This window comes from Benincasa hispida, chromosome 5, assembly GCF_027475165.1.
Source record: "Benincasa hispida cultivar pf3 chromosome 5, pf3_genome.v1.1, whole genome shotgun sequence".
Classification (NCBI taxonomy): domain Eukaryota; kingdom Viridiplantae; phylum Streptophyta; class Magnoliopsida; order Cucurbitales; family Cucurbitaceae; genus Benincasa; species Benincasa hispida.
Window position 1 is genome coordinate 16,740,616 of NC_143482.1, and position 19,524 is coordinate 16,760,139.

A 19,524-nucleotide genomic window follows, 5' to 3' on the forward strand; every position below is an offset into this window, starting at 1 on the left:
TCTTTTTATAAACGACATTGTCCAAGTCAACATTAACTTTACAAGTCTTAGTTGTTTTAGTATTCTGTTTCTCTGTTGGAAGCGTGTGATGGACACTCACAAATAAATAACCAACAAACGATTAATTGAGAGGAAACAAAAATTGATTGAAAGATTCTTCAAAATTGGTTTACAGTTTTTGATTGAACTCTTTTTGTGTGTGATTCTGTATACACTTGAATGCATCAACAATGTCAATGTCAATCCTATTTATAGGATTGTAATGGGAGTAAATTTAAATACATAACTCACTCTCTAATTATATATACATGGAATAATTAAAATCCTACACTTAAATCATGTGAAACTCTACTAAATTAACTCTTACGTTAACATACTTAATTAACTCTCATCTTTTAATTCATCTATAACTTATGTAATTAAAACATGTTTAATTTTCAACATCCCCTCTTAAACATGCTTTCTAAAAACTCTAAGCAAAGTTCTTAACTCGTTAAACACATCAACTTTGAATGGCTTCATGAAAATATCCATAATTTGATCTTCAGTCGTCACATATTCAACTTGAACCTCCTTTCTTGAAATGCAATATCTAATAAAACGCAATCTTGCATCAATGTACTTGCTATGATCATGAAACACCGGGTTCTTTGCTAGAGCAATTGTTGACTTAATATCTACATGGATCACAGTTGTATCATCTTGCAAAATTCCAATTGTCTTCAATAAATTTCTTAACCAAATTGCACGAAACATACATGAGGCTACAACAACATATTCTGTCTCACAAGTAGATAATGTCACAAGAGGTTGCTTCTTAGAACTCCAAGTAAATACAGTATTACCAACAAAGAACACATATCCACGTGTACTTTATCGATCATTAACATCTCCAGCCCAGTCACTATTACAATAACCTTCAAGCCTGAATTCTTTAGACGGAGACTAAAATAATCCATAATCAAACATACCTTTGAGGTAACAAAGAATTCTCTTTGCCACTTTCAAATGAGTAATTGTAGGAGATTCCATAAATCGATTTATAAATCCAATGCCGAAAAAAAATAGTTATGTGCAAGTCAAATATCTCAAACTTCCAATTAAGTTTTTGAAATAAGAAGGATCAACATCTCTTTCTTCATATTTGGACAGTTTTATCCCAACTTCAATTGCAATTGTGACAAGATAGAATTTGTAACAACCCAAATTTTCTTCTGACATGGGCTGTTACTCATAAATACAAATTACACTTACTGTTGAAGTAAAATTCATTAAAACAATAGAAACAACTTTCAAAACAATTTATAAATTTAATAAATGAACAAATAAATAAATAATTTATCTGAGGTCTCATAAAAACATTTATAAAGAAAACATTTAAACACATTAAAATTTTCTGTCTAACACTAAATTTTAGTTTCAAAACATCAAATGACTAAAAAAACATAGACTGAGCGGAAGTGATTTTGATATCCCCATATGGCTTTGTCATGGGTCCCGTCTATCAGTCATCGATCTGTTTCTATCATTACATGAAAAATACAGAAGAAGAAAGGATGAGTATAATAATACCCAGTAAGTGACCCGGTACAGGCTTTCTAGGTTACCTGTTAACAAGTTATCTAGGCATCGATGTACACACATATCATAACAGTCGTAGTGATCCTGAAGGGTCCCCTATCAGTTATAAACGCGATCTTGAAGGAACACGCATCAGTCATAGTGTGTATCCTGAAGGTACACAAATCAATCGTAAACATGAACCCAGAGGAACATGCATTAGTCATAGTGTGTAACCCGAAGGTCCACAAATCAGTCGTAAACATGAACCTAATGGATCATGCATCAATCATAGTATGTAACACAAAGGTCCACAAATCAGTCATAAACATGAACTCAAAAAAATATGCTCAATCATTATGTGTAACCTGAAGGTCAAAAAATCAGTCATAATGTACACATATACAGTCATATGTGTACATCTACTCAGATAAGAAAAGCTAACAAGAACCTTTTAACTTAGCATGTATCAGTTTTCATATAACTCTATATTTTACAATAGTTTATCTTAGGGGTAAAACTATTAGTATATCCTCAGTCAACAATACATTTATCATGGTTAAAACAATCCAGTCCAATCAATCAATGCGATTAAGTCATGTAGTTAAATCAGTCATAAACTATCCGTCCAAATAGTCTAGAATAATCAGTCGACGACTGGTCGACACTAACCTCAAATTGCAAGTCCAAATATTGTTCTCCAACCAAATAATCGGTTACCAACTAAAGAATGCGAAATAGTTCATGCTCTGATACCAATTGATGGAGTTAGTATGAAATTAGCGAAAGAAAATACGATCATTAAGCACTCTAATTCATCAATTTTAGCTACTAAGACATCATATACCTTCAAAGAATACTCTCACTCTAAAAATATTCTCTTGGACCTTAGGCTAGAGAGAGAAGACTTCTTTTTCAACCTCTCAATATAGAAATTTCAATTTGCATGGCTAAAATCTTAGCTAATTGGCTTTTAGTGGGAAATTTGTTGTTCAATGTGGGATAAACCCACTAATGGGAATTCTCAAATTTAAAATTTAATTTTCAGAATATTAAATTAAAACAAAAACCGAATATTCAAATTTGTATTTTCATACAATTCAAATTTCTAATTTTATATAAAATAAATTAAAATAAATTATTTATTTATTTAATTAAACAATTTAATTAATTAAAATAATTCAATATTCAATATTAAATTATTAAAACACCAATTCCGTAATCAATAATCTCTATTCATGTAATTCATATTTTAATGAAATTTAAATATTATCCAATTTCTAATTTCGTTTAATTAGATAATTAAACGTGTAATTATATCATATATAATTACTAATTCCTTTAATTCAAATTTGAACGTTCCAAATTTACTCATCACACTATTCTAAGATTTAATCCGTTTGTGAGCTAGTAAGGGACCTAGTGGACCTACAGATTATGGGCTCTAACAATCCGAGATTAATTCGCTAAACTCTTTAAACCGAATTAATCAACATTCGTTAACTACCAGGTCACTCCACTAAAGCCTAGTAGTTGCACTCCCCTCATTTTAGATATATTTATGTCCATTTGATTTAACAGTAATCAATAAGTTGATTTAAAATAGTCGGCCTTAAATAATAAACAACATTAGAAAGTAAAAGTGACTTATTTCTTGTTCCTAGTCTTATACAAACTCCCCACTCACATGCTTCCACATGAACGATTCAAGATCACATCGTTTGCACTAGATACAATGTGGGCCGCATCCGATAGTATTATTAGAATAAGGTACCCAATCTTATTTGTATATATAGATCATTTTGGCTTTTTACTCAAATTTGATTCATTTTTATATCTCCACATACCGTCCAAGTACTTATTTAATAGCATAGATCTTAGTTTATTGGATTTAGGTTTTACAAGTACAATTTACATATTGAAAAACATATTTATTGAATAAACCTCAATAATATCTTTATTGCAAATATAATATGTTTAACATTACAAAATGCGAGTTTTAGGACATACAACCCAACTGTTACTATGTTTGAATGTGTTTCTTTAGTGTTTTTGTAGGTTTCGGGCACCTATTAAGTAGAATCGGTAGTTACGAACTATTCGAGGTTAATTTGGAGAAATTGGGAGCTAAAGTAAGCAATAGGACTTCAAAAGGATGTACAAGGACAAAAATAACCCTAGACGGAGCGTTGCAATGCTACAAGACAATAGCCTCGCATTTCTGAAAAGACAGGGCAGCGTCATAATGCTGCATGTAGCGTTGCAACGTTACAAAGTTTAACGAAGGCAATGCAGTGCACATGCTGTCTCAACGCTCGCCCCAACGTTGCGATAAGAAGAAGACCAATGTTGCAATGATCTTGTCGAGCGTTGGGACACTGCGGCGCTGGGTTTAAATTCTTCTTCTTCATTTCGAGGGTAGAGGGGGCTAACATCTCCAATCGGCCTCTAGCCGATTTCTCCACCTTCTCACATCTTCCACTTGTATTTTTCTCTATTTTCTTCCTTTTTCTCATGTAATGAATGAAACGGTGCCGAGAGTTGTCTTCTCCACCTCAATGGGAAGGTAAGTTCTAGCTATTTTCTAATTTAGGGGATTTTGGAACAATGAAATTTTGGGAGTTTTGTTTAATTCTAATTTTCATATCTTGGTTACGGGTTTGTCTCTGTTTATCTTCTTAATCAATTATATTATCTTTTGATTGTCTGACAAACTACTTGGGATTTTGTAATTAAATGCCCAGGATTATCTAGCAATATGTGACATAAAATTGTTAATGAGTCTATAAGAAGCAATAGGTTAGTTACACTTGCAATTTGTTGTCTAAAATGAATTGTATTGTTCCTATCAAGTAGAGAAAACCATAGTGGGTGTAATTAGACGATGGAAATTAATCATTCACTCTAGCGTAAGCCCTAAAGCATAATGTTGTTGGTTAATCATGTTTAATATGGATTCATTTAAGCGTGTTTAACTAAGTTGAATGTCCAATCAATCGGACTAGGGATAGTTAAGAAACTAACATAACATTGAGCAATTCAACGATCAAGATTACATTGAGCAATTCCAATTCCTATAAGCTAGGTCGTTTCCTTTAATTGCATTTCTTTCTCTTACTTTCCTTGCATTTTATTTTTTGATGCATTTTGATTATCAATCCACACCAACCCTCCTTACATTTTACCACTTTAACTGAAAATAAGATTCAATAAATTAATCTTTCGTACTTTCTTGTGGTTCAACCCTGGACTTGCCGCTTGTACTACTAGTTAGTATAGGTAGTTTGTTCGATGATTTATAAATATTATTTGATTGACAATCTTTTAGGAGGGACACCGAAGAGATCAGTCGCAAGAGAAAATCCTTACATTAACCCAACGAACTTTTTAATAGACTATTACTAATATTTATTAGTTTTGAGATTTACTCGTACAAATTTGTACACGATTTTAATTTAAATTATTGATTTATTATTATTATTATGCTTAGTTACACACTTCTAATTTAGAGTTCAATTTGATGATATTGAAAGCTCAAAATAAAGATCGATAAACCTACAAAACTTCAAGCATAAAAATTTAAAAGCAAAACTCTTAATCATAATTCTATAAACATGAATAGAATCTCTTTGAGCTTCTAGATTTCTCAAAGTAATTATTGGTGGTTGTTTTCATGGATACACCATTCCCACATACCATATCTCATTAATTTCATCTTTTTTATTAGCCACCATGCCTTTAAGTCCCACTTTTTCTTCTATATAATAATTCAATCCCAAAAATATTTTGAGAGAAAGACACTTGGAAAAGGCCTATGAGACCTCACTTTTCAATATTGATATTGCTTTTTCCATCATCTCACTTGGTTGCTTTTGCATTTAATATGTTGAACCCAAAGTCCTTGTTATTTAATGCAAAATATCTTCTTGTTATTCAAATTTTCATTCTCTTTAAATTATTTAAGTGTATTAAAGATCTTCATTTTGATTATATTTTATTAAAATATAGTTTTAGTATCTAACTTCGAAGGGTGGTTATAGCATTTTAGCTCCTATACTTTTATCCATTTTATTTATGACATCCCTTTTATTCAACCCAATTAATGTATAGTCTTAACAAGTGAAAGTTAGATAAATAAGTTTTGAATGTATATTTCATAGTCGAGGACAATATACTTAAACTAATTGAGCTGTACTCAAAGATTAATAGATAAAAATAAGTTCTATGATATTATATTTTCTTCTATTGAGATTTGATGAAATCCGACTTATCATATTACTCGATAAATATAAATTGTAATCGAGTTTTTATTAGACACACTATTACTAATAATATGTTGCTTGACCCTTGCAATTTAATAATTAGTTGACCTTTTATGAAAGTAAGTCAAATGCAATTTGCCTTTCTAATTCAATTTTGATGTACACCAAATAATATGATTATTGGATTAATTTCATTAAATTTGCAAAAAAAAAAAAAAAAAAAAAAAAAAGTATCTTATGATTTTGAAATTTGGAACAAAATAACACATGGATTTCTTGTCTTTAGAGTAAAGTGAGAATAATTAGTAGGGCAAACTTGAACTCTAGATAAAAAAAAAATTATTTGCAATGAACAGCTACTAGTCATTCTTCATAGGTATTTGAATAGAAAAAAATTATCTTGTTTTTAGGTAATTATTTTTTTTAGTTCAACGATATAGTTATCTAAACTTTTAATATTATGTAATTGAAGTCATATAATATTTTAACCAATAAAGTTGTGTTCGAGTTGATTATGGAAGGTTGTCTCCCTTTTTATAGTTTTCCTCGCCGACCTATTGACACATTTATCATACTTCTTCCCTTTCTACATATAGCCTCTTTGATGTCCTTTTTATTTTCCTGTCTTTCATCAACTACATATTGATTTATGGTTAATTTTAGTTACTTGAGCATTTGTAAGAGATGTAAACGTAAATTCATATCAATTAAGAATTAAAAGGATCATAAATATACAGATAGAGAAACAATAAAGTTTTTATCAGTAAAAAGCCATTTAGTTTTAGAACCTTTTGATGTATTGGTTTTTAAATTGTCAATATCTTTTAAGAGATACTAGTGTAATATATTCAAATAGTTTTAGGGTTATCAAATTTTCTTTGTTGTTATAATTGGCTTGGAGCTTCTATTGAGAGAATTGAGAGGGTTCTTTTCTCTTTGGAATCTTTTTCCTTTAATTTGTATGTGTTTTATTCTTTTGAGTTTGATTTTTTTTTACTTGTGTATGTTTTCTGGGTAGTTTGATAGTGTTCTACATGTGCTTTGACCTTAAACCTTGAGGTTCTGCATTCTTTTAGTAATCTACTACCTTTGAAAAAAATCTAGTTTTGTCATCTTTTCTATAATGCCTCAGGCTTAAGATGTTTGTCTTGAACTGCTTCTAAGAGTGAAGATTATTTGATTTCCATAAACTAACAAGGGTTCTTTCAGCTACTTTGACTTTGCTCACATACTTCCTGAGAAAATTCCAATGAGGTAATCCAATATAGAACTGCTTGAAGTTTCTATAATTGAGCCATCGTAATGATAAAGTTAGATAGTAGCTTTCAATTATTTTAAACCTTCCTTAACTTTTTCTTTTTTTTTTTTTTTCAACCAATCCTACTTCACCTATAAGTTATTTTCTTCCCCCATTTGGGTTTGGTATCCCATCAAATATAACCTTTTCTTTTTAATCATTGTTTAGAGTGATCTAGTAGTTTCCAATGCAATACATGCTACATAAAGGGAAAAGAAAGAAATTTCAATATCCTCATTTTAATGGCCAATAATTAATATGGAGAGGGAAGGACTCCAAAAAAAAAAAAATGAACTGTTTGTTGGTTGGTGGGTGTGCAATTCTTTTGGGTTCTTAATTTTTATTCCCACTATTCTATCTCCCACCAACTACATATCCTTCTTCTTTACAAGTGTACAAGAAGGATACAAAGAAACCCTAGCCAATTATCAACCCTACACTTGTAAAATACTTTATAGAATTATTTTGCTTGTAGTGGTAAAGAGAGTGAGCCATTTTTGGAAGTTGATATGTCTTTGTCAAATTCCCTTATTCATCTCTCTATATATATAGTGACAATCACTTACACTTGGTCATTTTTCTCTTAACCAAAAATTGTAATCAATTTACTTTGCTTTTAGATGTTACCTTAGGTTAATTACTTTATTAATAAGGTTCTCAAGAAACCCCATTTCATTACTTCTTTTTGTGTTCCTTTCATGAACTTAGTGTTGGTGGAATTAAATGTTTGTTGAACAAGCATATATGATCAAAGGGTTATACTAAATAATAATTTTATGAAATCGACGACTAAAGAACACAAAAAAAGAACGTAGAGATAAAGAAGATCGACACACAGATATACATAGTTTACTAACGGTGTGTTAGCTACGTCCACGGGTAGAGGGAGAACAGTATTATTAGGGAGAATGTTTTCAGAAAATTATATCAAATGGCGCCTCTAGAGTTAGAAAGTTTATATAGTGCACTACTCTAAACCCTAGGGTCATAATCGTAAATAATTACACGAGATCTCGTACTTAGTTGTTCAAAGCGTCAACAAACAAATTCAAGGCATTCCAACAAATATCTTTGAAGTAAATTTTAGGCTATATTTGGTTTTAAATTTTTTAAAATTTTATTGTAATATTTTAATCAATGTGCGTTGTATATCATAACATGTTTATGTTTAGTTATAGCAATGATATTTTCATTTACCGTTCTTACGTTAACCTCATTTGATAACCATTTAATTTTCTGTTTCTTGTATTTTTACTGTACTTCTTGTTTGTTCTCACTAAACATTTAAATTCTTGGCCAAATTTTAAAAGTAGAACCAAATATTCAAAAACTATTAGAAAATTGCCTTGATTTTTTAAAATACTCCTAAAAAAGTAGATACCAAAATAAATAAATCGTGATAGTGTTTGTGAGCTTAAATTTTTAGAAACCAAAACCTAAAAAATAAATGATTATCATAAACGACCTTTACAGTTTTCAATTTGGAAAAATGTGAGGAAAAGATGTTGATTTTAATTATGTGTTTGTGTCTAATAAATATCTTGATTGTAAATATGTCAAATAGAATGTTTGAATACCAAAGTGAGCTTAACTCAGTGATATTGATTGTTCATGTATGTTGGAGGTTTAATCCCATACCACTATAATTGTTATATTAAAAAAAATAGAATGGAACTTTTAATGTTGTACTTGTTAAGTTTCTTAAATATTTGACGTTTTATAAATTAATTTAACGAACTTATGAAATATAAAATTTATATTTTATATTTTATATTTTATATTTAATAAAATATTAAACTTGTGATGTTTATATATATATCAAATAGGTCAATAACTAAATTATAAAAGTGAAAATTCGAGGATTTGGTTAAATATAAAATTAAAAGTAACTTAAGAATTTATTAGACACTTTTTAATATTGTAGAGGTAAATTTGAAAGTTGAGAAATTTATTAGATATTTTTTAAAGCTCCATGCTCTATTGATTTTTTTTTTTCCCATTTTGATTAAATTGAGGAAGACCTATAAATTTCACATTGAAGACTTAATTTGAAGCTTTTATATGAAATAATTTTATTGAAATAAAATATCTAATCGATTTGAAACGATGAAACAAAATGTACGTAAATCAAGATATGTGTTTGTGAAAGAAATAAAGCAAATAAAGACGACAGACAAATTAAAAAGAAAAAATAAACAAAAAAAACCAAACAAACAAACAAAAGAAATCTATAATCCTTAACAATTAACTATTTTGTTATTTCTTATTATTTTGACGTAAAACACAACTGCCTTAAAGCATATGAAATAAACTAAAAAGCACTTTGGCTGAGTTTATTATAGTGTGAGGTTTATTATGGTTGTGATTTATAAAAGTAAAATTATTGAAAATTTTTACACGATATAAACAAAATTTTAGACTCATCAATGATAGACGTTGATAAACACTGATAGACATTTATTAGTGTCTATCAATACCACTGATATATATTGATAGAAGTCTATCAATGTCTATCAGTGTCTATCAACGTCTATCATTGATAGTTCTAAAATTTGCTATATCATATAAATATTTTGGTTTATTTTTCTATATTTAAAATAAATTTTTTATAAAACTTTATAACTTATAATAGTCTATGTTAAGAGTGCAAATTATTTTAACCTGATTTATAATATCCTGTATTTGTTGTGGGATTTATTTTACTAACTTCCATTTAAAAAAAAAAAAAAAATGTGAAACCTTTTTCAATTTTTGTTGTAATTACATGGTATATATTTTAATATAAGAAAGAAATTTGATAACATTTTTTTATAACTATACTAAAGCTACCAAAAAAAAAAATAGTTAAAAGTCGAAACTTTTTCAATTCTTTGTTTGTAATTACATTTTTTAAGAAGGGGTTTGATTACCTTTTTTAATGTTACATTTTCTATGACTATAATAAAACTAAAAATAAGTTCAAAGTTGAAACTTTTTTTCAATTTTTTTAATTACATTTTTATACTTTAATTTAAGAAAACATTATTTTGTCATTTAGTAGTTCTATATTAAGTATTTAAATGAAAATAGAAAAATCATTCAAAATTATGTGAATTTCTACGTACTTCAACATACAAAAACCAAACTAAAATTTTACAAGTGTCTATCTTGGGGAAAAAAAAGTACATTATATGTTTACTATAGATAATTGTGAGTTCGTTGTAGATAAAGATGATTTGAAAACCGTCTTCACTGTATATAAGGTGAGTTCTTAAATAGTCTTCACTATAGCTAATCATGGGTCAGAATAAGTGAAATTGTACTGTATGATGAAAATATATAAAAGGTTGGTTTTGAAAAAATTCAAAAACAAATTTCTTTAAACAAAATTCAAAAACAAGTTTAATATTTGTGATCTAAATTTTATACTACTTTTGATGATGATGTAGTTGAACTATAAAATATTATATCTAATATATTTCTATTTAAAATTTTAATATAAATTTTGAATTGTTACCTTATTTAAATTTAATGTTAAAATCTCTTCATTTTTTAATTAATCTCTTTTTTATATAAATGGTGTATCTAAACATCAATTCTCCCCAAATTTTTTTCTCCATTTAAATTCGGTATTATCTCCTTAAGATTTGTTTTACTCATGAGACAGATTCAAATCGGCTTTCATTTATTTTTTTTTTAGTTTTACGATTTCTTTCTTGATTTTTTTTTTTTTAAGTACCAAATTTCTCTAACTTTTGCAAGTTTTTGAATGAAATTGGGAGGGTAAATCAAAATAAACCATAGATCAAAGCTACCGGTTCAAAGATGTGAACTCAAAAATGAGGGATGAATCGAATTGAAATTCAATCTAAAAATGGATGAGTTAAGGAATTTGAGGTTGGATTTCGTATGACACATCTACTAAAATAAACATACAAGATATTTATGTAGTTCAATTGATGAAGATTTTAGTTATTTTTAATACATGGTATTTACAAGGTGTGTATTTAGAAGGCTCGCCTTAAGCTCTTTTTAGTTATATTTTTAGTTGTTATAAGATATCGAAGATTTAAATTGTTTTTAGTAGAGTATTATTTTGTATTTCTAAAAGCCTAACAAAATTTTAGCAGTACAAAGTATTTGCTCTAGTGTTTTAAATATGAGTAGAAGATATATGGTATTGTTTTAAATATGAGGTGATTTTCAACTAAAGGATGTTATGGAGATGAAGTAAAGAAATTAGGAATATTAAACATCCCAAAAGGAGATATCAAAACACAAATACCCTCTCTAGAGGGTGTTCACTAATAAAGAAGTGAGATAAGTGGGTATGCGCCTTGATTTATCTATCTCCTCACTTCCTCTAAAACATGAGTACCCCTTGAGGCCCAAACCCAAGATCCAACATGGGAGTATAAGAAGGAGAGTTCATTCCTCAACTTAACTAAGGTGGGATCTTCAAAAAGTCATTTTTCTTCTAAAAACTCAATTTTCACCAACAATCCCCCACTTCAAAATTTAAAAAAAAAACATAAGAAAAATATTTTCCATCAAGCAGTTTCAATCTATACAACACTATGCATAAGCAAAGATGTCTTACGATTGAACCTTTACGTAGTGTAGATGATTCAGAATATACTAAAGTAACCCTTGGTTTTGAACTCTATCTCTAACAACATCTCACACATAATGTCATTAGGGTGTAGTTCGAAAGCCTGTGCTTTAAGTGAATGATCTCTATTCATAGAGAACCAATGAGTGGAAGCAGGTCATTCCAAATCCCGTTCTGAAAGAACATCAACATTTACAATCTAACACATAATAGTTCTGCATCAAGTCTAAATTACAGCATGCTTCAAAAGGAAAGTACAACAGATCGAGTGAACATACCCTTGAAGAATGTTTCTTCTCGTATTCCCTCGATCAAACAGCAAAGTGTCCAACACCACGAATGCAACGCAAACAAACTAGTGAAGAACAGAAGCTAGTAAATTCTCGATCATAATCGAGTTCAATCGATACTTGACCCTCAAATGTAAACTCGACACTACCACTAGGCTACCTTGGTATTCTCGGTGTGAGAATCCAGGAGGTGTGGGCTCTATTTAGATTTGGTAGAGGGAAGAAGGAACTGAACAGTCATGTAGATGATCGAGTAAGTAGGAGAAGATAGAAATCTATCATTTAGACTTGGGTACTCAATCGTTTAGCAGCGAGTAGCTATCGTATAGGAAAACTCAATGCTTGATCGTTTACTCTCTCAATGCTATAGTATAACATTTTCTTTATGCGCGTTCGATCTTTGAAAAATTGAAAACCATTTTCATTTTATTCATCAGTTACCAAAAACTTATTATAACTTCCCACTAAGTCGGTTATTAGGAGAAAAAACCAAAATTCAATTATCTCATAATTGATTTAATTATAAATAAGTATAACTAATTTATCATATTATATTTATAACCTATAGTTTCAATATCACATCATATGTAATATATAAAACATAGTTTTTTTTCTCCTTTATGACATTTAATATAAATCATATCTATATTAATTCCTTCAATTAATGTATCTAATACATCAAATCAATTATATCACATATAATTGAATCAATTTAATTATATCATATATAATCAAATTCCCTCTTATTAATTTGAACACTTCAAACTAACCCAAAAACTGATTCTCAACATGAATGCATTGAGCTACCAAGGGAACCTTATAGACTTGTAGTTTGAAGCTCCAACAGTACGTGAATAACTGACTAAATTCTTTAATCACAATATCCACCATCCGTTAACTGTCGGGCACTCCACTAAAGACCGACAGCTGTACTCTTCGCACTGCAGATATATTTCCATATCCATTGGATATAACCAATCAATAGTACGATGATCAAAGCAAATCGCTCGTAAGTACAGTTAGGTCAATTTACCGTTTTGCCTCTAAAGTTACATCTAACTCCTTAAGTACCACTGATTCCTCTAATGAGTAATCCTTCTTGGGCCAAGAGAAGGTGTGACACCACATTGTTCAAGCCCTTAAGGGAGAAATTTATCTACTTACCCCTACTTCGGAGAAGGAGTGAATTTCCTCTAGTTTAGCTGAGTTCTCAGCTCCCTAATCAGACAAATTCCCAAAGTGGTAGGTTTGAGTCGATAATCTTGCCACTCGCACCCATGCAAATCAAAGGACTGCCCTCATAGGCAAGAGTAGGGGGACCTCGCGGACCTACAGATCATGGGCTCCAACGATCCTAGATTAGTCAGCTAAACACATTAGACTGATCAAACTCTATGTGTTAACTAATGGGACAGTCCACTATAGCCTATAGTTGAACTCCACTGTAGATATATTATGTCCACTTTATATAACCATAATCAGTAAGTCGATCCTTCACAGGTAGTCGTAATCACAGTTGGGTCAAGATAACCATTTTACTCCTGTGAATATATCTTGCTCCTTAAGTTCTCACTGACCCTTTAATGAATAATTTTGATTTATAACACTTATAAATCAAGTCCTTTCTGTATCATGAGAAGGCGGGGCCTCGATTGTTTAAGACCTGTAATCAATACTTAAGAGAACAACCTATCTGCTAACCCTAAATTGGGTATGAGTGAATTCTATCTTACAGGGCTATGTCCCCAGCTATTCATCTGGTCTTATCCCAAAATGGGAGACTTATTGAGTAGTGTTGTTGGACTACTCTCACCGTTTGCAGATCAAAGGATAATCCCGAACAAACAGAAGTTCATAGCTAGCTCAGGATTAAGATCGAGTTAACCTAAGTTATTTAATAAATGAAATAGTCAGTTTTAACAGTAAACGATCATTATAAAGAAAAGTGACTATTTTCATGGTCCAGTCTATATGGAAACTCATTGCATAGGATGCCCCCACTCACATGTCTCAACATGAATGATCTGTGGATCCCATCGTTTGTAACACTTTACAACTCTTTGTAACAACTATAGAGTGGGCCACATCCAATAGTGTTACCAGGATGAGATACTCAATTCCATCCATATACTTATTAGACCATTTAGGCTATATACTATTAACTTGATCCTGTTTATGTCACTACATAAAGTTACAGTATTCAGACTATAGTCATGGATATGTTTATTAGATTTTCATAATAGAATGAAAAATCAACCATTTATTATTATTGATAAATAGAATATTTAACACGAACTGCGAGTTCTAGGACATTCCTGACAATCTTCCACTTGGACTAAAACTCCGGTGAAATCAAATATATATAATATAATGTTGAGAAATATAAAGGAAAAATACAATAAACTAGGGCATCTCTAATACCATAGATATTCTCCCACTTGCCCTAGATTACACTACTTGGAGTTCTAGTCCAACTAGGTGGTCCTCAAACACTTTACCGAGAGGGCCTTTGTGAATGGATCAACAAGGTTGTCTTCAAAGGCTATCTTTGTGACGATCACATCTCCTCTGTGCATTATCTCCCGGATGAGATAATACTTTCTTTCAATGTGTTTTCCACATTTGTGACTCCTAGGTTCTTTTTGAAGGATCTCTTACTGAAGAGTTCCATGAGCACGTTCAGATCACTCCGATCTCATTGTGACCGAAATACACATTATACATTCAAATGCACAGTTATGCAAACAAACAGTAATTAAAGGCATGCTTTGAACAAAAATAAACGAGGGAGAGAGTTGTCATACCAGTTGAAGACATTCTTCAAACTTCGGGACTCAACGCAACAGAAACCTCTACCTGATCAACTAACGCCCAGCAGAAGCATTGACTACAGTAGCACAAACAACTGCACGAACACAAACGCTGCGGGGACGACACTACTAGAAAAGAGCCCCAGGAATTCTCGGAGTGAGAACCCAAAGCGTGGTCTTTGGTGAATTTGGTAGAGGAAGGAGAATGAACAGATCGTGTAGGCGATAAGCAAGTGGGAGGGAAGAAGATGCTATCGTATAGCAAGGTGCTTATCTTTAAAAGAAACTAGACGATTGTGTAGGTTTTACTGAACGATTGTTTAGAAAATGGTATACGATCGTTTAGCAAATTCGGCACACTATACAATCGTTAGGGAAGCTATCTGATCGTGTAGGGTGTGTGCGATCGTTTAGACGCGAGGTGGACGATCGTTTAGGCGAAAAGCAACTATCATATAGGCTCTCGATTTACTTAAGCAGTCGTTCGACTATCATATAAAATTGTTTGTACCAGATCTGGAACGAAGAATAATCCCTCCTTCGATTTGCAACCTAAGTTGGAAATTTATGAGAAAATGGACCCACGACATCTGGAGCGTGAATAATTAAAATTTTAAGAAAAATGTCCTTTCAATAAAAATGTGTTACGTTAGCTTTTTATTAGTAATTAACCAAAAGAAAGAAAAAAAAAAAAAAAAAAAAAAAAAAAAAAAAAAAAAAAAAAAAAAAACCTAATGGGGAGACTTAAGATGCTACCAAAAGAAATTTCATGGGTAAAATTATTGACATTGAAAACTCAAAGATCCAAATTCTAACTTAAACGAAATATCAAAAAGAAAAGTGTATTTCTCTTTCTTTTTTTTTTTTAATCACTTTTTTCAATTAAAATTATATATATTAAAACTTTCAACCACACAAACTACACTAGTTCTTACCAATCTGACCATATAATTCAACTGACATAAAACTTATATTAATCGATCTCGAGATTAAAGGTTCTATTCTAAAAAAAAAAAAAAAAAAAAAAAAACTATACAAGCTTATATTTGAAACCAAGAGCAATTTTCCTTTTGGTTTCCATTCTTGTGGAAGAAAAATAGGTCAAAGTTCAAGATTTTCCCTCAAGCCCAAAGTTTTTTGTTTTGATTTTTTTTCCACAAATTTTCCATCAGCGCAGCCATCAAGATCGCATGATGATGAATCTTGAAGAAAAGAAAAAGACCCTCTAATGAAAAGCTTATAAACTATTTTTTCTGTGTAATATTGTTATATAATAATATATACACACATAAGCAAATGTGATGATTAAATCTTCTTCTTCTTCTTCTTCTTCTTCTTCTTCTTCTTCTTTTTTTTTTTTTAATTCAAAGTTTATCATATTTTTGCTTAGTGGGTTGAAGAGTCACTTTGAGGATGGCAGGATCAAAAATTCACCTAACACCATTTATAATAGAATCTAAATTGAAGTTTCTTTTATGTGTAAATTATCTCTTTTAATATGGTAGTATATTATTCAACTATTTTCATAATTGTAAAAATAAGAAATTTCCCAATTAAAAAATGAAAAAAAAATGTATATAACTTATGTATGGAAGATATACCCTATATATAACCAAAAATTGTATTAAAGAAGGAGCTTTTATATTTAAAATCTTATTGAATTGCTATATAGTGTAGAAGGTAGTGCCTTTATACCTTAAACAACAAAGCTAGTGGGGGCAAAAAGATGGGGAGTTTGCCCTTAATTTAGTGAAGTGACTTAAGTGAAAGCTCTCATAATAAAGTGGAATTAAGTTGGTTGGAAAGTGATATGAATTAAAAGAAAATTAATTGAACACGTTTAGTAGCATATTATTTCTTATAGTAAATGGAGTAGGAATGATTTGAATCTCTAACTTTGAAGAAATGAATACATGTCAGTTAGTGACGAACATCGCGACATCATAATAAGACGTAGAGAAAAGCGGGAGAAATTTGCAACTAAGAATTCTTGTTTTTTTTCCCATGACCTAGTGGGTTGGTATTGGAAATAACTACCTCTAATTCACTTATGAAAGACTCCATTAAAGAATTTGACCATGGAACTAATCAAATTGTATTTTATCTTTCAACAACCAACTCCGAAATATTTACGAGTTAAAATTTTAGCTTATCGAAAAAACAATACTAGTTATATGTATCTTGTTTTATAATTACTTTCAATCTAATAAAAGATTGAAAAAAAAAATCAAAATTACCCATGTTTCAATAACTATTGTTCATTGTGAATTGATTTTTTTTTTTTTTTTTTTAGAATAATAGACTATAGTCCAAAGGATATATATAACACACACAAAACTTGAGCTTAATTATTGCTTAATTAATTTGATTATTTGAATAAAAAAGGTTAGTGCATTACAACCAAACACATAGGATGGCTCTTTGGTGGGTGTGTGTTAATCCATTTGGTTCTTTTGGAAATGGCCTTCAAGTGTAGTAGTCTTTGATTTTGACTCCACAAGTGTATCTTGCAAAAAATAGTTGGTACAACTTTTTTTTTTATTATTAATATCTATATTGGCCATTTTTTCATCCTTGAAAACTTATATCATCATCTTTTTTATTTTTCTTTTGTTCTTTGCTTTTAGTTGTTGAAATTAATACTTGTTTTTCTTCCAATTTCTATTCTAGGTGATTTTTCACATTTGTTAAAAGAAACTTAATTCTTATCCAAATTCTAAAAAAAAATATTATTTATTTTAGTTTTCAAAACATTGTTTACTTTTTAAAAAGATTGGTGGAAAGTGAATAACAGAACGAACAAGCTTATAAGTGAAAGCAGTGTTTATAAGCTTAATTTTCAAAAACTAAATAATAGTTATCAAATGAGATTTTATTTTTGAAATTTATGCTACTTTGTCTGCTACTTCTTTGCCATCTTTTGCATATTGTCAAATAAAAAATTGAATTCTTAATGAAATTTTAAAAAATAAAATTTGTATAAATTACCTTTTTAGTTTTTACCGCTTGCTTTTGATTTTAAAAACCTTTTTACAAAAGTAGATTAGAAAATGACTCGTTTCAAATAGAAGAAAATGAACAAAAATATTTACAAATGATAGTAAAATATCACATTTATCTATAATAGATCGCGATAGACTACTATCCGTATCTATCCTGATATAACTAGACATAGTAGTCTATCACTGTTAATCGCTGTATTTTACTATTATGTGTAAATATTTTAAATAATTTTTTTATTTAAAATAATTTTCTATAATAAAACAAATCAACTTATAAGTAGAATTAGAATTTATAAGCTTATAATTTCCAAAAACAAAAAAAAAAAAAAAAAAAAAAAAAAAAAAAACATAGTTATCAAATAGAGCATTTATGTTTAATATCAACATTTCTCTCTTTCTTTTTAATACAATAAAAGTAGGTATATGAGAATTTAAACATTTAATCTTAATGAAATAAATACATGTCAACAACTATTGAATTATTGAACTTACATTAGACATCTATATTTTCGAATCATAGGTTTGAATCTCTATCTCATAAAAATCTTCTTTTATATATATATATATATAAGAAAGATTGAATCTCCCCAACTTTTTCAAACACAAGTCCAACTTTTTTGTGCTTTAGGTTACAATTGGCCAATAGTGGGATTGTGCATCAGCCAAGGACAGATGTGTGCAAACTTTGGCTTATTTATCTTCCAAATAAGCACTTTCTCTTCCTTAAAAAAGAAAAAAAAAAAAAATTCGAATTTTCATAGAGACATATGAGCGTAGCTCAATCAGCATAGTGCTCGTATCATCGATTTCGAAGTCAAAAGTTCGATTTTCCCACCTCATACTTTAATTTTAATACTTAAAAAAAAATCCAAAGAGAGATTTTGATTTTGATTGAAATGATTATTTAAGACAAATTTGGAAATTCAAATATTCATTTGAGATCAAAGTAAACTTAGCCGCCACGAAGCTAGTTAGTGGATAGAAATTTACATCCTTCATCATATTTATTTTACATCCATCAAAATTAATGAATTTTTTTTAATTAAGTTTGACTGATTTTGGACATTTTTAGGTGATTAAATAAAACAAATTTATTTAAAAGAAAATTATTACTATTTAATTTTTTTTTTTTTTTTGATAAAAATCCGAAATGATTAGAGAAGAAAGTATTATAAAAAAAGTTAATTATTATTTTAATTTTTTTAAAAAATGGTTTAAAATATACTTTGAAAGTATTTCGAAAGCTACTCTAAATGGTTATAAAAAACTTCAATTTTTTTTAAAATAACTTATTTTAAAAATTAAACAGAAACACATACTTCTTATATAATTATATAATTTTTTATATGGAATTTATTACTAGTTTTCACTTCTCTTGAAAAAAATATATTTAAATATCAAGTAAAATTCGAACAAAAAATTGGGTTTTTCTTTTAAGAAAAAAGTTACTCTTTTAACTTTTAAATTTTGCAATTGTATTGGAGCTAATCCCATAGATAACAAAATAAACAAATCCATAAGTGGGTGTAGCATTTATAAGCTTATTAGTTTTCGAAAACTAAAAACAAAAAGTAAAAAACTAATACATCATATAATAATTATTTAGGTCCCATTTTATAACCATTTCATTTTTTGTTTTTAGTTTTTGAAAGTTTAGCTTATTTCCTCCTCATTTCTTACCGTGATTTGCATCTCTGAAGTATAATGATTAA